Source organism: Corapipo altera, unplaced genomic scaffold, assembly GCF_003945725.1.
Source record: "Corapipo altera isolate COAL_440 unplaced genomic scaffold, ASM394572v1 61153, whole genome shotgun sequence".
In the NCBI taxonomy this organism is placed as follows: domain Eukaryota; kingdom Metazoa; phylum Chordata; class Aves; order Passeriformes; family Pipridae; genus Corapipo; species Corapipo altera.
In genome coordinates this window covers 1,226,366-1,247,018 of record NW_020884958.1, presented here as the reverse complement: position 1 = coordinate 1,247,018, position 20,653 = coordinate 1,226,366, and positions in this window count along the sequence as shown.

Here is a 20,653-nt window from a genome sequence, read left to right as displayed (position 1 = left end):
AGTTAAGGTCTTTGAAAAAATTGGTTCTGTGTGTTAGTTCCTGAGTCTTTTCGACTACAAGGGCACTTTCCCTGGGTTTAAATAGGTTCGTTACCAAGGGTTAGCTCATTACTTTACCTAGCAGACTTCGAAAAGAAGTATCAGTGTTGATATGGATGGATATAAGTAGCACTTAAGGGGTTAACAGGTTGTGTTTCCAGATAAGGAAGTAACAAGCCAATAATCCTAGAAAGAAACAGAGTACAAAGAACAGCCTCGTATAAAAACCAGTGAGCTGGAGGACATGAATCACAATGTCTCTATGTCTGGAGGAAATGGTAATTTTCATAGTGCCATGTATGCCTTGTATTAAATGTATTTAGCTAGAGTTTCTGGTTTCATCCTTCCCCCAAGAATATAAATTATGCCCCCATGAAACCAAAGCTATAATGTTGCTATGAGACGGAGACTGAGAGCACAGCTACAGAGGTTTTCTGGGGCACTATAATTTTATACCACCATATATTTCTTTTCCACATCTAATCCTTTATGCTGAGAGCAGATTTCTGCCCTGGTAATGGAGGCACAGCTTCTGTCCTGAACCACTTCCAGTCAAGTTCTGTCAACGACAGACTCCTGGGTTGATTGCTTAAAATGATTATTCTTTTTAAACTGCACTCAGAAAGAAAAATACTCTGGACCATTGCCTAATTCATTGAGCTACCTGATCTTTCATTCTAGAAGTATGCAGAAAAACTCATTTTATCATGAAAAATAAGTCCCTAGTAAACTCTAAACAAAAAGAAAGAATGAGCTTGTTATTTAACTGCCACTTTTTACGTGTGTCAGATAAATCCAATTTTGAGACATCTTAATTGAAACTAAATTGTTTTACATATGTGAATATTTGTGAGTTTGAGCCTCAGTTTTTACCTTCATTGAAAAATGTCAGAATCCAAGTAGACATAATAGCAAAGAATGCCCAAAGTATTAGAGAAGAATTGATAGCAAAAAAACAAAGGGACAATCTGTCATCTGCTGCTCATCAATATGGCTCTGATAGCACCAACAGAACTGAGATAATTCCTGGAAATTGGGTCTAAGGAATAAAACATTGTAATCTTTTGGTATCAGAAGAAAACCTATTGTTAAGTTGAGGTACAAAAGCAGGGAACACAAGCAAAGGTGTAAAAGACGGTTTCGCATCAAAGAGAAAATGGATGTTATTGCTGACGAGAAACTTCCTTGACTCCAATCACATTTACTGACTAGCTACCTACACAGGCATGAAATATGTCCCTTTCTTTGTTTTGAGCCTACTGTGTGTCCATTTTACCTGACATCTCCTGTTTTTTTGTTATAGAGAACAATCATTCCCATTCACCACCTCAGTGATTGCTCCCCTGACATCCCATCTCAGCTGATAATTGTCCAGGCTGCAGAGATTAATCTACTGTTTCCTTGAACAGAAATCATCCCCTGACACTCTTTACCACCGTTTTTCATAAATTTGCTAGTTTTTCTTTTACCTTTTCTGAGAGGGAAGACTAGAACTGGACACAGTACTCAATATATGATTGTACAATAGGAACAAAAAATATTTTCTGTTTTATTCTTATTTACACACACACACTTTTTCATTCAGATCTTCCTTTTCACAAGGCTTTGCATTTTACCATTCCATTTAAACTCATCCTATCTGTGGTAGGTCTTACCAGCTTGTGTCACCAGTTCAATGCTGAGGCTGTAGCCCTGAAGAAGAGGGAATAAATTCCCAATTTGTCCAATCGAAGGTGAATGAACTCCAAGCTAGAAAAGAAAGCATCAGCTGTGGCCACTGTCCAGGCTGTATAGCTAATTACAGTGCATTTCCAAAAATAATTTTTCCCAGTAGCATCTGAGATATCTGCAAATGAAGACATGATGCAGTTGCCACTGAGAATATTGAACTTTGGCATTGGCCACCCGTTCCTTCTCCTAATAGAGTGAATAATGTTGTTATTTGAAAAATCAGCAAATTACAGCAGTCAGAAAACTCAGCATCTGATTAAAAACACAGGGCAGACAGGGACATCCAGCTGAACCCTTCAGGAGCAATGACGTACCAACCTAGAAGGGAACCAATGTAGAGAGATTTACTGCATCTCTCCCTGTGGAAAAAAAAAGTAAGCAGAGAGCCTCAGGCTAGATCATTTGCCTACTTAAAGTGGTTTAAGCTGCTAAAAGGCCTCATTTGTGCCAGGGAGTGAGGTGCTTGTTGTTGCACCAACCCCACTACTCATACCATGGAGTGCGAGAGCAGAATTACTTTATTACAAAGGGTATCAGTTTAAATACAGTGTTTAAATCGTGTCACATGATCTTTCAACCAATGACATTATAGTATTTCATTAAGCACGTGTAAGAGTCCAGAAAACTAGAAGTCCCAAAATCCCTTGCTAAATTCTTCCTGAAACATGAACCGCTATAAGGGAAGCTTTGTTATTTCATAGTGACTCTCAGACCTAAACTGAGAAAATAAATCTGCAGGGAACAAAATTTTTCATCATTAAAGAATACCTTTATGAAGTATTTTTCTACCTGCAGGCCATGGATCCCAAGGATTTAAGCAGCTTATTTGTTTAGCTCTTACCCTTCAATGTTTATCCTTTGTCACACAAGACTCCTCTCCTAAGGGAGGACTTGTACCCCTAGTCCTTTATTTCTTTCCCTACACTCCTTCTCTTCCCTTTCATCACAGTGATCTTCAGTGAGAGATAAGAAAGGTCTAAAATAAGCTACAAGAAGCAAGAAGAGAGGGGGTCCACAGTGAAGGGACACCAGATCAGGGCATATTCTCCAGTGCCTTTGGAGAAACTGTTACCATTGCTGCATTCCTAATGCCCAGGGGCTATATGAGCAAACTAAAACTTGGTCTCCATGAACGTGATGTTTTTCTGAAGCAATCACTTCTACTCCCATGTCTGCTTCTTGTTTTCTTGTTTAAAGAAGCAGTGAGCCAGATCTCTGAGGTGGCCTTGCCGGACCTTCACACATAACCAGCTTCTCAAAAAAGTTTGCAAAAGAGCACTGAGAGGCAGACATAACTGGAATGCTGTTGTTTTAAAGAAAGAAGGAAAACTAAATAAAGAAAGCAGAATGTAAACAGGTTGTTATAGGTTATAAATTTGAGAGGTGAATTTTTTCTTTCCCTGCTTCACTGCAAGGAAAAATGGACTGAGTGGGGGGAAGGGAGGTCATTAGCTTTACAAAAGGATGTAGCCAGGCGAGCTACATTCCTGGCTAATGGGCGATCAGAAGCTGGGGGGAGTTGGCTGCCCAGACAGAGAACTGAGCAGACTGTGTTGTTGGCTCTTGGAGTGAGACAGGGGTCTATGTGCAGGCATTTGGGGAGAGGGACTGGGGGTCTGGTTTTTTTGGCTGCTCATGCTGGTCAGCTCGACTTCTCATCCTGCTGGCTTCGACCTGCCTGACTGTCCCGCTCCCCGGATCTGCTGTGTTTCATCGGAGAGTTACGTGCCCGTGGGAGAGAAGGGAGGAGTTTTGAGATGCCGGTCACCTGGGACAGCGGTGAGTCCCGTGGGAGTGGACTGCTTCCCTTCCCTTTTTCCTCCCACTGAGGGAAGGGCCCCCCGTTTCCTTCAGCTCCTCCCGCGGTCCAGGACTGTCCCCCCGGGACCTCCCTCCCCGCGTGGTGACAGCTGGAGCCCAACAGCGCCCCCTGCCGGCCACAACAAGAACTGCAGGTCGTGCACCTCCAGCGATCCAACAGCGCCCCCTGCAGGCCACGATTAGGACTGTGCTAAAGGACAGAGAAGTATTCCTTCAGACCCATTTTTTTCCCCCCTAGGATTACTGTCTAGTTTTTTTGTGTTCTGTTACTGGTTTTGCCAACATACATATATCTTTTAATAAAGGGTTGTTATTTCTTCTGTTTTTTCCACACTTCCTCAATTAAAGCCCCCCTTAATTTTGAATGTACAGTTGCTGAGAGAGAGGAGTTTGGTCTATCGTATAACTCATCCTTTTTAGCAAACATTCCAGTCTCTTCAGACTGAGACACAAGTCCAGACATAATTTTCCTCTCAGCATCGTGTTCTTGCAACTCAGTTCCCTCCCACAGATAGAAAATTGAGTGATTTTGTAAATTGTAGCCAACCCCATTCAGTTCCCTCCAGACTCTAGTTTCAACCTCTGCGTCTGGCTCTACATAAGGTTCCCACTAGCCCCAGGAAATGTGTCCCCTAAGCAGCCTAAAGCCTTCCTCTGAAAAAGCAACCTGAGCCCTTGTTAAAGAAATGTAACACCCACCTCCAAGGATAACTGTGCTGCTCACTGTACCGACACACCTTCACCGAAATTTAACAGCTTGGGTAAAAGGGTCAGACTTCAGGCTGTGCCTGGGTTTGAGGGCAGACAGATGTTTTCACACTGCTGTGGTTTTGTGAAGCTCCATGACTGGCTGCAGTTGCAGTATTGGCTTTCCCCGATATCTTATTCTCAAATAGTGCAAAACCAGGACTTTATCTGAAGAACTGCCTCCACCTTTCTTTTTTTTAATTTTCCTCTAGAGAATAGCTAGATCCACTGTGTTTGTGTTGGTAGACCTACTGGAATGTTGTAGGGAAAAGAATGACAGGGAGATGGGGGCAGAAGGGAAGTTGCAAACTTCTGGAAGCCTATCTCAGAAAAAAAAATCTTCTAAGTACCTAGCAAAAACATGAACCACTTATTCAAAATCCTCTTCTGTGGAACCTACATGCTATAGAACTGTTTAGCCAGCAAACAAAAGCATTTTTACTATCTCAGTGTAGCCACACTAACTTGAACAACTTTTTATATTCACATCATGCATTCCTGAGCACAATGACACTCAGTACCAAACTGCCCTCAGCTTGACAGATGCAAAAGCAAGGTGAACTGTGGATAAGCAGCCCTTCCATCAAAATTGGTTTCTGCAATAGTAATGAATTCCTACTAGCACTATATCAATTTCTGCTGCTTTGCATAGAAGCGACTTAAAGACCAGCAACGTCTTCTCTGAAGCATTTGTACTTCCTTTCCACAGCCTTTAAAGAACACCTGCTGCTGGTATCAAGTCTTCTACCATTGTACGACTAGAGGGTACTTTGGTAAGAAATATGATCCCAGAAAAGATGTTTCATTAAACATAACTTTTCTCTACAGTGGCAGCAATGTAAAAACAGTATAGACTGAACCAGCAGTGGGACTAGTGGAAAAGATTCCAGTGCACAAAAAAAAATGTGGTATTTGCACTTCCTTAACAAAAACTCTTCAATGTTTTATTTGTATTAAAAAAGAGGGCCTCCCTCCCTGTCTGTAGGAGCAAAGGAACATTGTCTCAGATTTTAGCGAACAAAAAGGGACATAAGGACCTGTACACCTTACTTTAATGAGAAAGGTTTACACTTATATTGCAGTCTGAAGTCCACCGGTGAATGTAAAGGATGAGACAGATAAAACAAAGACATTGTCACTTTGTAATGCTGAATGAGAAGTGCTAATGAAAGATTAATACATGCTATAAATGTGGTTGGGATATTAATAACTATTAGGGTTGATTTCCCTATCATCTGCAAAAGGAGTTCAAAGCAGTAATAACTAAGAATTACAACCTGTCTGCTAGTCTATTGAGTTTTTGGAAAACATATCATTAATGAAATCTCATATTAGTCTCTTACTAAAGTACTTTAAGCAGTTTGACCCTAATTCAAAAGTTTTCAACAGAAAGATATTCAATTTGAGGTATTTCAAATTCTAAATCCAATTTATTTCTCTGGAAATTGGACCTATGTATCTTTTAGGCAGTTTTGAAAATATCAGTCTATGCTGATATTGGGACCACTGAAAAATAGGCAATTTTCTAACTACAATACAAAAAAAGGTCCTTTTAATTCAGCTATTAAAAAAAAATTGATATTGCTAGACTGTACATAGCAGCACATTAAGAGAGCACTGCTTGTGAGTGAGAAAGTGAAATGAGTGCATTTCTAAATCCACATTTCAGATGGTTAAATTATGTTTCTTTGGACATATAAATTAATGCTTTTAGAATAATATTGCATAAACAATGAATTACTGTTCTGACCCTAATTTACTAATACTGTATAAAATTCTGTTTAAGTAAATTAAAGTCCTTATTTGTCTGGAATAGTAGCATTTTTTTACCAGTCCTTTTGATAAAAATGAGATCTTTCATACACATTTATCAAATTATGTCTTTGCATTTATCTCCACAGTTCAATGTGGCAATATTTTCCTCTCCATTTTATCATTATTATATGAAAAACCTTACACTTCCCCTCCCAAAAGAAATTGCATAATTTCTTTTTTTTTCATATTTCATTTAATACTTACACACATACCTTTTAAAGACTATCTCCAAAGGAAGCCAAAAATTGCAAACATTGTAAACAATTTAAGGTACTAAAGGAACTATTATGGAGTTTTATTTAGCTGAGAACCAAAAGTACACACAATTTGCCAAAGCCAGTACAATGATGGTATGTTTTAATGAGTCTGTATCCTGCACTGATCATAAACTCCAGTGTCTGATATTGAGAGTCCAACTCACACATTCAAAGAAAACAAACTGTTTCTAATCTTATAGAAATTAAATTCTTGCAACTTTGCTGCCAAAGTCCTTAAATCTTCACTCCCAAAAAATATGCTTTCCCCTATTCTTCTTTTTCACAGTACAATCTACGTGTTTCCCATCTTCAGATTTCCTTGTAAAAATATTTTCTTCTATGATACTTGTGGCCAAGGTAATGAAACGTATACAACTTTGAACCATTCAGAGTTCTACAGGTTGGAAATTGGGCATAAAATACGAACAATAGCTTGCCTCTGAGGTTTTGTTATTTTCTGATCAGCCCTGTTTGAAGTCAAAATCAGTAAGACAGAAACTTCAGTTCTGAGCTGCTGTTTTGTAAAAGGCCTTTGAAAAGCTTATTGTAAAGGATGCATGAAACCCCTCTAATAATTTTGTATGTTTGACTGTTTTGGGGTTCAATATATGTTAACACTGGGATAACTGAAACATGAAAATTTGTAATCTTTTTTTCCCTAAGTCTTCTGATTTTCTTGAAAAAATGATGCAGAGTAAGGACCTTTGATCTCAGGACAGCTGAAGTTAACTAGTGGCAGATTAGGGCATGGAAAACCTTATTTTGCAACCTAGGGGATTCATATACAAAGTAGCTTGGGACCAGACATAAATGGCACAGCTGCATGGATGTGGTGTGTGAGAGGGATACACACCTTTAGGCTGAATGTCTTTCTCTCAAAGCTGCTAGGAAAATAAGGACAATTTTATGTAAAAAAGACAACTTGGGAGCATACTATTCATTACCACTGGTGATAGGTCTATCTACTAAAGATTTATATTTGGTAATTTTCCAGATTCTGTAATTTTCCAGGATCATTGTGTAACTTCTATCACAGTAGGGTCCCAAAACACTGTTGGGCAGCGCCCTGCACAGCTTGATCTGATATTGCAATTGTGTCAGCTTCAAGGAGGAGGGTGGATGAGATCATTTCCAGAGGTCTCTTAAACATTTTTTTTTTTCTGTAATTCTTTGTTTTTTACCAGGGAGACATTTCTCTATTGTGAGCAGCTACACATTTACTCTAGGAATCTAAGGGAAAGAGAGAGCTGGAGACGAGAATGGTTTATTGAAATTTGTTTTTCCTTTATTTGTCATATTCCCTAATACTTTGTCTCAGTCTGTCCATGTTGTTACCATAGAGCTGATTTCAAAACACCAGAGAAAAAAAAATTACCCAGGCCTATTCATTCAATACTTCATAACAAGCCACTAATGGTAATGCAAATGCAATTAGTCCAACCCCAACCTACAATGGAGGAGAGTTGCCTATTTTCTACTCCTGAGTAAAACATTCATAAAACTTAGAGGGTAAGTGCCTTCCACACTACTGCTCCACAGTTACACAATAAAAAGAGTTGAATTTCACTTTTTTTTCTCTGATGCTGAAGCTCCCCCAAGGTAGACTTGAGATTATTGACTATAAATTACAACTGCAGTAGGACGATTTCTTGCGTGTGTGATAATCATGCAACATGGATGCCTATAATAGAAACTAAGCAGGAACAGACAATAAACAGAAAACTTCTGGGGACAAGGGAGGTGAATGTGAGAGAAACAGTGCAGTGCAGACTTTTAACTCTGTTATGGTTGCAGATAATCTGTGTTTTAAATTAGTGAATCAGACTAATAGAGGTATGTAAGCCAAGGTGGGACACGTAGAAATGAGGAGCCTAGCTCAAGATGTACACTTGACAAATTCAACACAAAGTCTTGCTTGTCGAAAATAGGGATACTGGAATTTCCGCAAGCCTAGATGCTCACAACCAAGAAGAGAAAGCAATTGGGAGATAGGTCATGGCATTGCAGACAGGCAAGTCTGAGCAAGGTTTTAGTGACGCACCCACCAGCTCTCCAGCACAATGTGTTTTCAGGATCAGTGGGTGTTTGAATAGCCAGGAATACCGAGCCAGCAAAATAGAAGCAGGAGAGTGACAGTAAATAATAATGGTATTCACACTTTATGGGAAAATTTTCTACCACACAGTTCTGGTTTTGTCTTGTTGGCCACTGTTGGCAGACAATGCAAATTTCTTTTTGCTCAGACAACCTTCCTCAGTCGCATAAGCTAAAGGACACCACACTGTAGCTCTGCTTTATCTCACACGTCTCTTGCTATGATTTGGGACTTTATAATTGGGGTTTTCCCCCTTTTTCTCTCTTAGGGATAATCACAACTGCCATAGTTCGAGAACACCAGCTGATTCAGAGGAGTGGAATTCCATTGAGATAAATGAAAAATATTTTAGTTATTACAGCTAAGAATATTCCTTCCTCTTATTTGGGGAAATTTCAGATATTTGTTCCTCGTGAGTTTAAAATTGCCTGATTTTGGAGATTATAGATTCTTACAGTGTCATGTGCAACTTTTTGTCTTCAAGTTCTTGGTAGTCAAAAAAATTAGCTGTCCTGAAAGTGCTTTGTAATGGGTGGAGAACTTGGATGTTATGCTACTTTTAATGTTAATTAAATGGCTGTATAAGAAAAAAATCTGTCTTGTTCTTTGTTCCATTCAGATGAGATTCTATGAAGGCATTAAAGAGTGCTACCTTATCATTCCCCATCTTTTAATGTTTCTATTACAGGCACTCACAAAATACATAGTTTACCACTTTACCTGAGGTGATGCATGCTCCTAACCTGGCCTATACTTGTTTTGTTGACACGTACTCTGCCTGAAATTTCTCTCATGGGGTATACAGCTCTTTTATACACTATGTACATCCCTTAGCTTTTTGTTAATGAAAAAAACTAAAAAAAAAACCAAAACCAAAACCAAACAAACCAAAAACAAACAAACAAACCAAAACAAAAAAGTAACAAAAAACCCCACAAAAACCAAATAAACAAACAAAAAAACCAACCCCCCACACCCCCCAATCCTCTGTAATAATTTTTTTACACATATATACACAAAATATATAATTATATAAATGTATAAAATATGTAAAATAAATATAGGTTTGGGTTTAGTTTTACTAATAGTTCTTGTAATCTCTTAGATAAAGACTATTTTACAACAACATAGAAATACTCAGAGGTAGCAGAATATAAAAATGCAAGAAACAACCAACATTGTACTTCACACTTAGCTATTTTCAGTTTGCCAGCTCTATTTCTACATCTCCTAATTTTATGCCTTCAGTATTAACTACCTTTAAAGCTATGACACACAGTGTTACAAACATCTCCCAAAACCCTTGAAAGTGAAGCAGCCACAACAGACTGCTGGCATTAATGGCACAACTCCATAACTCATATGTGCAAGAAACTCTGACTCTTAGTGGTAACACCAGCCCAAGGAGAACAGAAAGCGCGGGAAGCAACACTAAACAACAGACAGCAGGCCTTTTTTAAAACAGCAGGAGGAATTCAACAGCTGAATTTCCTGCTCAGAGCACCTGATGTGCTGGGATTGCACTCATGGTGAGATAAAAGTACTGATTTCAGGAGAGGAAAAGGTAATATGTAGAGTCACTCTTCAAAGTCACCATTGTAGGCATAACCATGGCAGGATGGACTTCTAAACAACCAAAAAGAGTGAAATCCTGCATTGCACTGCTGTAGCTGAGGCTGTCAGGTCATATCTCTGTGGCTGCAGTTGTTGAATGGAAGCATAACAGTGGTACCTAAGTCTTGTGTGAGCTTCCTTTGGACAGCAGTGTGGATGAGCAATTTTGGTCACATTCATTTTTCACTTTCATATTTTTTCCACATTCCCATAACTTCTTAAACTAGTACTTCCAGAAGTGTAACTCTGATTTAGCAGAGCTCACAGCTGCAATGGGAGCAGGCTTCTGAAGACAGACCTGACACTTCTTTTGTAGACCCAAGCTGTGTTTGGGTGTTACAGAGGACAAAGCTATTATCTTTCCCTCTTTATATTTTACCATACTATGCATTAATAGTCTATTTGAATGAATAAATCTGTCATTGCATCACTGAGGGAAGGCTGGACTTGTGGTCACATGTGAACAACATAGCTCTGTCCCAAGTGCCCCAGTTCCTCTCTATGTTCTGTATTGGGCTAAGAAATCTAACTAGGAGCTTTTGACGAATATAACTATGTTGGGCTATTACTATATAAATCAGTTGTCATATCCCTTGTCTTTGTCTGTGTCCTTACAAGTCTAACAATACCAAAGAACCTTTAAAAACTACATTCAGGGTAATTCAATAAAATAACATTATTTACCCTCCTACTTAAAAAGCATTGTAAATAGAGTTGAGGGCAATGGTTACTGTTATGTCCTGTGATAGTAGGTTGCAATTCAGGACCCATTCTTAAAAATCAGTGATGAGGTTTCCAAAAGCATGTTAGGCTTCTCATCTAAACTTTCCAAGTTTAGTATTCATTGCGGAAGTAAATAAGATATAATGAAGTAAGGCTCACCAAGAGTATGTCTACTTCTTTCTTTTCATTAACCCACACTGTAAGAACAGGAAACAAAAGCATACAGGAATTGTTTATAGAAAGTGGACATTGTTCATAAAATAGATTGGTCTTCTTAAAGAGGTTCTCTCCATCAGTCCTTTACTTGACAGTCTAATATAAATTTACAAGTAGAAGTTCCTGTGGAAGTAGCCTTCCAGCCCAGAAATTCAGATGCTTTTAAACAGACTGAGATTTATCACAGATAAAAGAAATATCTGCATCCTTCAGTCTTACAGCCTAGTTCAACAATTTGCAAACAGACATCCCTCTTTCCTTCATTTCCCTTCTCCTTTCCCTTGAGGGCTCAGAACCTGAAAGTCCCCAGAGTCTGCACTTGGTCCTCCCAGGTCTCTGCTTTCCTGGACAGAAATCAAACATGACTCTTCATGCTCAGTTATACCTGGCTGCAGAGATTATGCAGTTTGGTAAGCAAATAATGTTGGAATCTCTAGGTCACTGACTTCCTGTGCCAGAAAAGTCACTGGATTATGAGTCATGACACTTGCAGTGATTAACCACAAATGCTCTAGGCCAGCTGAAGGGAATAAAGAGTATTAGTGTGTATTAATCAATAGATAAAGGATTTCAGAGTTAAATGGCAGTCTGTTAAACCATTCTAAATCAGCTGCATTAGAGAATAATGTATACTGCTTTCACTCCTCTTAATTAAAGAAATCCATCGGACTGTAAAATCTGGATTCTTCTCAGTTAGGGAGCTGGGTTGTCTCTGGCAACAATCTCTTTCCAGCATTTTTGCTTAGATAAAGAGCAAGGTCATGACATAAGGGATCCATATTAATTATGAAAAAATGAACATGTAAAAATGAATGCAGTGTGTAATGGGATTGTTCAGTTTATGTGGTGCAATAAAATAAAATGTTGAAAAGATGAAAAGAGAGATTTAACCATAATTGAAAATGTACCCATACAAACCTGCTGGGATCAGGAAGGTTTCCTGTCAATCATTTCATGTGTCAAATAAAAAATACCTCCAGAATAGGCTGATAACTAGTTTTTAGTTCCTTAATCCTTGCATAGAAACTGTATTATGACAACTAAATACAAAGCTGATTTCTGGCTCTTGACAGTTAATAATTTTTAAAACTGGAACTGAGTTGCCCCTGTGCTTAAATTTGCATGAATAAATATTTTTCACTATTTTGCTAACTGTTAGTGACTTTCTCAGAGCCATGAAATGAAAGGTCTTTAAGTCTTCATGTAATTTAAGACTTTTTTTTATCTTTATTATCTACCCTGTATACTGCACCAGATCTCCTACGGTGGTTGACTGACCTCAGTAAATTGTGTAAACATAACTGAATTACTGTCTAATTAGCAGAAGAACCATTAAAGCTGTTGGGTTTTGGGGGTTTTGTTTGTTTGTTTTCATTTTGTATAAGGGAAAAGGAAGAACACCCAACTCAGCATAAAGAGCATCTTTAAATAAGCTCAAACTGTCAAAGTGAGCTTATACAGGTATTGTTCATGATACAAGTTTAGGAACCTCTTCAGAATTTTGTCATTTTATATGATCATATTATTAGTGGTACTCCAGTTTTACATGTTGCTCTTTCTCATCCCAGACTTCTTTTTCCATCTAACAGTCCTCCCATTCAAAAGTTTCCTTTTTCTTTCATAAAAGGAAAGGACTGAATGTGCTAACAATAACTCATACTTCATGATCTTTACTAATCACTGTGATCTACATGTTGTTTTTTTTTTGTTCCGCTTGATTGATTTGCTACTTCTGGGTATTTTCACATTTAATGATTAGCAAAGTGTTTGCAATGACCTGAGTTTAAATCATGAAATAGTCAACAGTTCAGTCTAGGGAATTGTTAAGTGAAGTACTCTGGAGAATATTTCAAAAATAATTTTTAAATTAAAACCAATGTCAGCTCACCCTCTTAATTATTCAAATTATTTTCACTTTAAATGTGGTCCAATAGAAATTATAATGCATGATTGCCATCAACATGAAGCTGCACTGAAGGTCCTGGCTAGTACAGGTAATTGCAGTCAGTCAGTGGATGACTCCAGTGAAACCAGGAGTATTCATATCAGCTAGAAATTCTCTCCTTGCTCATTCAGTGCAGTGCACGTTAGAAAATGGGTTACCTTCATTGAAAGACAAATGGCACCAAAAAAAATTTAAAAAATCCTATGACTTATCAAGCTTTGAAAACCATACTGTAGTCCACAGAACTTTTTTGATTCAGGTTATTAGGCTGAGAAAGGTTGATTCATTTATATTTAGGATTTCAAATATTTCTAAACTGTAGATTTTTATTGCACAAGTGATGCTGGTTACCATGACCTTTTGGAAATGGTGGATCAGCCTGTAACCCAGTCATTTCCTGCTTTGGAGGGTGAAAAACTTTTGTTGTTATTGCTTCATGAGGCAAGGCAGGAGAGCTTTCAGTTAACTCCCTGTCCAAAAGATACACTGCACACTATGTTTACATTGGTGTCTTCTGCAGATTTTTATCTAGGTGCATTTAGAATGGAGGAGTGTACTCAGACTTTTCCTAAACAAGATGGAATTTCTGCATTTGTTGCAAGTCTCTGAGAGACCAGAAAAAAGTATTTAAAAACCTGAATCTGAATTGGATGTATCACACATCAGGAGTCCTGACGAGGTCTAGGCAAAATGAATAATCCTGACTGCCTCTTACATAGCCCAAACACAAATTCTGATCAGATTGGCTGGAAAATAATTTAAGATTCCACAGACAGATAAACAAAAGTATTTCACCTGGTTCAAGGTAAAAAAGAGGTAATCAACTCTTCATTTCCCATTAGCTGTCTGAACCTCCCATATCTAATTTAGTATCATCGGCTCTCCTAAATTTCCACTCAGATCTAAGGACATGTCATATGTTTCACTCAGTGGTCTCATTAAACTTGCCAAAGCTTGGATGGTCTTTACTGAGAAATGTATAGGATTTTTTTTTCTTTTTTTTTTTTTTTTTTTTATGGAACAGGAGAGCAGCCACATTCAGAAAAGACAAAACTATTGGGAACATGGTTTACAAGAGCCAAGGGAGCACATGGGGAAAAGCTGTTGAATAGAAACAGTACCTAAAGTTCAGTAAATGTTCAAACATAATTTTTATCTCCTTTCTTTCCTTCTCTCTCTTCTTCTTACTCCTCTTACTTTTTTCCCTTCCTTTCAAGAGACCTGCTGACTACAACTGTGATTGCTGAGATAAAGCAAAATATATGAAATTATGGTTCTTCTCCAAAAGAGGGGACACAAAACATCTTACTGAAACAGAACTCTTTTGCTGGAATGGCAAGTCTCTGAATTATGTCCCAACAAAACTCTGCCAGCAGCCCTTAAAGTGCATCAGCCTCCATATGAATGCCCTGGATGGTGCCTTTATTGCCAGTGTTTGGGCAGCTCTGAGCCAGCTGCACATCCCTTGGCATCAGCTGTAGCACTGAGCTATGAGAGGAGAAAGAGCTTTCCTGCTCTAGAGCACTTCTAGAGCTTTTTTGAACACAGACCTGAGTGTTTTGTTTGTTTTATTACTTAAAATGCTGTCTTCACCTGGGCTGTGAGCTGAAATGGAGGATTTAGTATTGTCTGTTCCAAAAGTATTTCTTCCTTATGTCTGTTTCTCTAGGATTAGTGTTAAAAACACAGTTTCTCTTCTTCGATGTACAGTCTCACTTTCTCTTGTCTCAGAGCTGTTATATACACACATTGACACAGCAAAAAATACATATTTATTAAATCTGACTTTGAAAACTTCATTTTTCTCCCACAAGTCTCTTAAGTGCCATACCCCATATCACTTAAATATGTTTTGCTTCAGTTGGAAAAGGGTTATTCCTCCGCTTTCAGAATCTTAAATCATCACCTACGAAGTAAAAGAGTGGCTTTCATGAGCCAAAATATTCGAGGGTTTTACAGTTCTTCTAAAGGGCACTTCCACAGAAATGAGGAGTTGGGATTTATTTCCATTTCCTGCATAACTCAGAAAGTCCATCTGGCTCCAATACAGTCTTGGAAGACGTGCCTTGTCCTAAATTGTCAGTCTGTACACTTTGCTGACTGCTGGGAGATAAGGTATGAGGCAACCCAGCCTCCCAACTTACACCTCTGCCTTAGACTGTGTAAATATTTCCCCTGATCCTCAAAACCTTACACATTTGATAGTATCATCCTTTGCTACAGGGAAAGGTTTTCCTCATGCCTTTTCCCAAACCTTCTAATGAGATTTTGAGACAGCTACAAGGTGAAAGCATCGGCTTTACCTCTCTGAACTCAGAAAGTAAATGAACCCATTCCCACTCCATTAGATAGAGAGATACACTTGGATGTTTGGGTGAGGTGATACCCCAGCTGTGTCCTAAATGCACTTCCAGCTGTAGGGTCTTAGTGCATATAAGAACACCCACAGTTAAAGCTCTGTGTGCTTTGGCCTGGATCTTTAACTGAGTTACGAGCATGATGCTTTAATCACTAATTACAGCCTACCACAGCTGCAGTGCTTTATGATATTATATACTTCTATATCACTGACTTGTTAGATAATCAGCTAAAGGCAAGGAGGTATCTCAAGTGAATCTGGACTATCCTTTACAAAGCCCCTTTCAGTGGAAAGGCTCAAAGGATGTTGCTAACTCCAGTCAATTGTTTCTGTTTACGTCTATTTCTGACATGTAATCCACTGCTTTCAGCAGAAAAGCTTGCTTTTCTGTATTATAATTCCTTGTTGATTTAAATAAATACTTAATTAAAGTTAAATTAATACTTAATTTAAGAGGCATGCTGGCCTTGTTAATGTGAACACTCCAGATGCATGACTAACTTAGGAAATGAAGATGACATTTATGCTGCTGGATATGTTAGTGGTAGAACTGAATTTTCATCAGGACTAAAAAAACACTCACCTTATTTGTTTTGCTACCTAGACAACTTGTTTATCTGTGCATTAATATATGGATATTATATATATTCCTATTTAAGATATATAATTATATATGTAATATATCATATGATATATAAACTTAGCCATATTAATTCGTACAAGAAAGTTTCTGCTGGATCAGATACTGCAGAACACTTTCAGAGGGAGGGGGAAGAATTTGTGTGCATATGGGTGACACCAATGAATAAATTAATAGCTTGGGGAAAAAACTGTCACTCAGAAGAGTTAAGAGAATAAAACCTACTCTTCAGTATACCCGGAAACTTTGGTACAGCCTGGAACTATACCAAATGTACAACTACAAATATAAATTTAAAGCAGAAAAAGAAAAAAAAAAGAAAAATATTTTTGCATGTGCATCACAAACAGCAGGAAACATGGGAAAGCAATTACCTAACCCACAGAAGAAAAAATTATTTGCTGTCTTTTAATAATTGTTAAATTTTTTGAAATGCAATGTTGTATTGCACAGTGCTTATTGACTTAATTTTTTCATTGGGAGCCGTACTATTTCTTCTTACCAAAAAAAAAAAAAAAAGAGACAAAAATATTTACCCAAATAATTTATTTCATTTTTGTGGTGCAGCAATAACACCATCATAGGAAGTTTAGTATAAATAGAATGAGCAAAAATGCAACTGGCCTTTTAAATTACACTTTCCAGGAGTTCCAACAAGTGAACAGAGCAATTATAACTTTCATAATGGTCTCCAGCATTAAAATGATTTCAGGAGAGAATTTTAGTCTGATATTTTAAAAATATGGTGTGACAAGGTTATTTCTAAATTAGATTAATTAAGACCACTACAGACCAAGATCATTATACAGATTTTGTAGCTTTTCAGTTTTTAGTTTTCCTACTGACGCATTTCTGCCCATTTTAAAGGTGTTTCAAGGCTTTTGGTTGGTTTTTATCAGTCATAATATAACATTCAGATGAGATTCATCTTTCATTCATTTATCTTTGCAGCGGAGTTGGACAATGGCTATATTTATTTCTGTATTTATGCATTTCCTGACTGGGTGATGGATTTAAAATCATCCAGACTGATTCCAGTTGTCTAAAGCTGTTCAAGATCAGAAGGTCTCCCATTTTTTCTCCTTGCTTTGATATGGAGATAATATTAAGCTCTATGTTCTTGGACAAAAAGTTTCTGTAACATGGACTAAAATTTTGTTAAATCCAAACATCAACTTATGATTCCATTTTATTCCCTGAAAATGTATTTCTTAAGGTGTAAGTGACCAAGTTGCAATTTTATTGCTTGTATCATTTGCTGTAGGTATCCCAGTTTCCTGAGTATTGCATGACATTTAGCAATGCATGAAGACCTCATACACGAGTTTAACAAAAGCCCTTACCTATCTAGAAGCAGAGATTAGAATAATCACTAGTATAATCATCTGACATATTTAGATAAATAATTAAATTTTGCTGAAGTGAGGGCAAATGTAATCTCTGTACTATTTAACACAAACTGTACCACAGAGTTACCTTCCTCCACTCACACTGACCCATGGTTCATTGCCTTTCTGGGAAGACAAACCCCTTGCCTATCTTCTTCAATACAAACATGGTGATTCAGTCACTTAATCCCAAACAAGTAATTTACAAGAAATTGCTGACCATTTCCATTTCAGTTCCACTTGCTGCTCTCATTGCCTTTTCCCCTAAGAGACTCACTCCAACACTACACTTGCAAGTGCCTCCTCTTCCTCCATCCTTACCCACATGGAATTTGGCCTACAGCTGGGGGCTACAGACCCATCAGTACCTCCACCCTGAGAGGACATGGTTAAGGGGGCTGTGATTCAACACATGTTGCCTCTGCCAACCTGTTACGCTCTGATGTCTTTGAATTTTCTCATCTACACAATGTTCCCTTCTCTGCTTCTCTGTCCTTTTGTTGCTCATGGGTAGGAGAGGTTGCATTACTATCTTGTGTTATTTATATAGGCCGGGTCCCCCGGGCTGCCAGGAGCCTTTTCCGCACTCTGGGGGTGGGACCCCCTGCTGGGGGGGCTTCCCGTGCCTCGTGGCCGGGTCCCCCGGGCTGCCGGGAGCCTTTCCCGTGCCGCAGTTGTGCCCCCGGGCGCGGCGTTGCAGGAGAAAGGAGAGACAAGGGGAGCCTTGCCAGCAGGTACTGTGCCTCCATGAAAGAGGAGAAGGAAGCTTCGGAGCACACAGAGGTTTGGCGTTCCAGGGTTGGGGGGGGGGGGGGGGGGGGGGGGGGAGGATTAGTGTAGCGTGTCAAGTGGGCCGTGGGGGTCCACCGACCAGCAGGAGGGAGAGCGGCACAATCCCGTATGAAATGTCGCAGGTGAGTAGTGTGCCTGAAGATATGTGGAAACACAGTGGGGGAAGGATAAGGTCAGGGTGGACAGTGGGTTCTTTTAGAATAATGGGGGTCCCCGCCAGGCTGGGGCCAATGAAAGGCACCCCGCCTGGATGGGTACTGGGGTCAGAATGTTTGCTTTGTTTGCTCTGTCTGTCTGTTTTTGGTTCTCCTGTGGCTACTGCCCAGGTTCGGCATGTTCTGGATATACTTGCTTTGCTCTGTTACATCCTGAAACGGTGGACAGGACAAAGGGTTGTCCCTGGGTACCTCCTTCAGTTTGTTTATAGGTAGGTGATAATAAAGCAGGAAATGAAAGACTTGCCCAAAGCGTTCTAATAAGAACATAGTCTCTGTACCCCTGTGTGGTTGCGAGCTATATGGTACATGCCTCCAGCAGGGTCACCCATGCCAGACAGATCAAAACTATAGGACCAGATTTAATACATTCTTGGGCAGGATGAGCTCATTAGCCTTCTGGCAGTCATCCTAGGAGAAGGACAATTCCAATCCCAAAACCGGGCAGATGGAGCTCGCTTAGCCCTGTAAGGCCATCCATCTAAGAGAAGGTCACTCTAATCAAACCTACGTCCTGAGGACCCCACTCCCACCGTCCAAGCTCGCTCGGCCCTGGCAGATGAACCTCAGGATTAAAGGGTGGGTTCAGTTCCGCGCACACCTAAAAGGCTTGAAGGCTTTACCCACATTCAAAAAGTCCTGTAGCGACGGGCAAGGGTCAAAACGGTAGGTGAAAGGTGCACTGGGAGCTGCAGACCCAACCCTGCATGCAGGCGGTTCAGGATATTGGTCATTTGAGACTGACCGGAGATGACAGTCTCTTGGGGCAGCACCCTGAACGACCAAGCAGCCTTTTCAAGGACAGCACTGCTTGCTCCACTCGGAGAGGGGCCTAGAAAAGGTGGCCTAAACAAAGCTCATCTCCACTTTCACCCGGTTGGTTAACCGCAGACCAACGGGCATCTTCTTCCAATGCGGTCGCACAAAGATCAAAAGACAAAGGCATGCACCTGCCTCCAAAGGTGTACCTAAATTAACTCTAGCATGTTGGAATATCAGAACCATGCTCGATTCTGCAGATAGCGGACATCCTGAGCGTCGGTCTGCCCTAATTGCCCATGAGCTGGGTCATCTCAACATCGACATTGCCGCTCTCAGTGAAGTTCGCCTTCATGAAGAAGGCAGCCTCAGAGAACATGGTGCCAGTTACACACTCTTTTGGTCAGGTAAGCCCAGAACCAAAAAGCATCTCTCAGGAGCTGGCTTCATGATCAAAAACTCCATTGTTCCTAAACTCGAAAATCTGCTGATGGGTCACTCTGACAGCATTATCTTCCTACGCCTTCTGCTACACAACAAGCAACATGTTGTCATCTTTAGTATATATGCCCCAACTCTCCAAGCTGACCCTGCTGAAAAAGATAAATTTTACACTGACCTGCACCTCCTTACCCAAAAGGTTCCTGCAGACGATAAGATCATTATCCTTGGTGATTTCAACGCCAGAGTAGGCAAGAATTTTGAAGCCTGGAAAGGAGTATTAGGCAAGCATGGTGTTGGAAACTGCAACGATAATGGTCGACTTCTGCTAGAATTCTGTGCAGAGCAACAACTCACCGTCACTAACACTATCTTTCAGCAGAAAGATAGTCTGAAGACAACCTGGATGCACCCCAGATCTAAGCATTGGCACCTCATCGATTATGTCTTGGTATGACAGAGAGACGCCCACGATATCCACCATACCCGCGTGATGCCCAGCGCAGAATGCCAAACAGACCATCGGCTTGTGCGCTGTAAACTCAATTTCAAGCTCAAATTCAAACCGAAAAGGGGCAGCATCCCAAGGAGAAGACTCCAAGTTAACAATCTCCAATCAGCCACAGTAAGAGACAGTTTCCAGGCAAACCTTCAAACTAAGCTCGAAAACATTCCCACAGCTTCTGCAGATTCCTCTCCTGAAACAATCTGGCACCATATTAAAACCAACATCCTGCAATCCTCTGAAGAATCCTTAGGGTTCTCCCTCAAGAAGAACAAGGACTGGTTTGACGAAAACAACCAAGAAATCCAAGACTTGTTGAGGAAGAAGAGAACCGCCCACCAAGCACACCTTGCACTGCCATCCTGTCATGCAAGAAAAACAGCTTTTCGTCTCGCACGCAGCAAGCTCCAACAGAAACTCTGTGACATCCAGAACAAGTGGTGGATTGATCTAGCTGAAAAAACTCAATTATGCGCAGATACAGGTGATCACAAAGGTTTCTATGAGGCCTTGAAAACAGCATACAGGCCTACACACCAGGTACAAAGCCC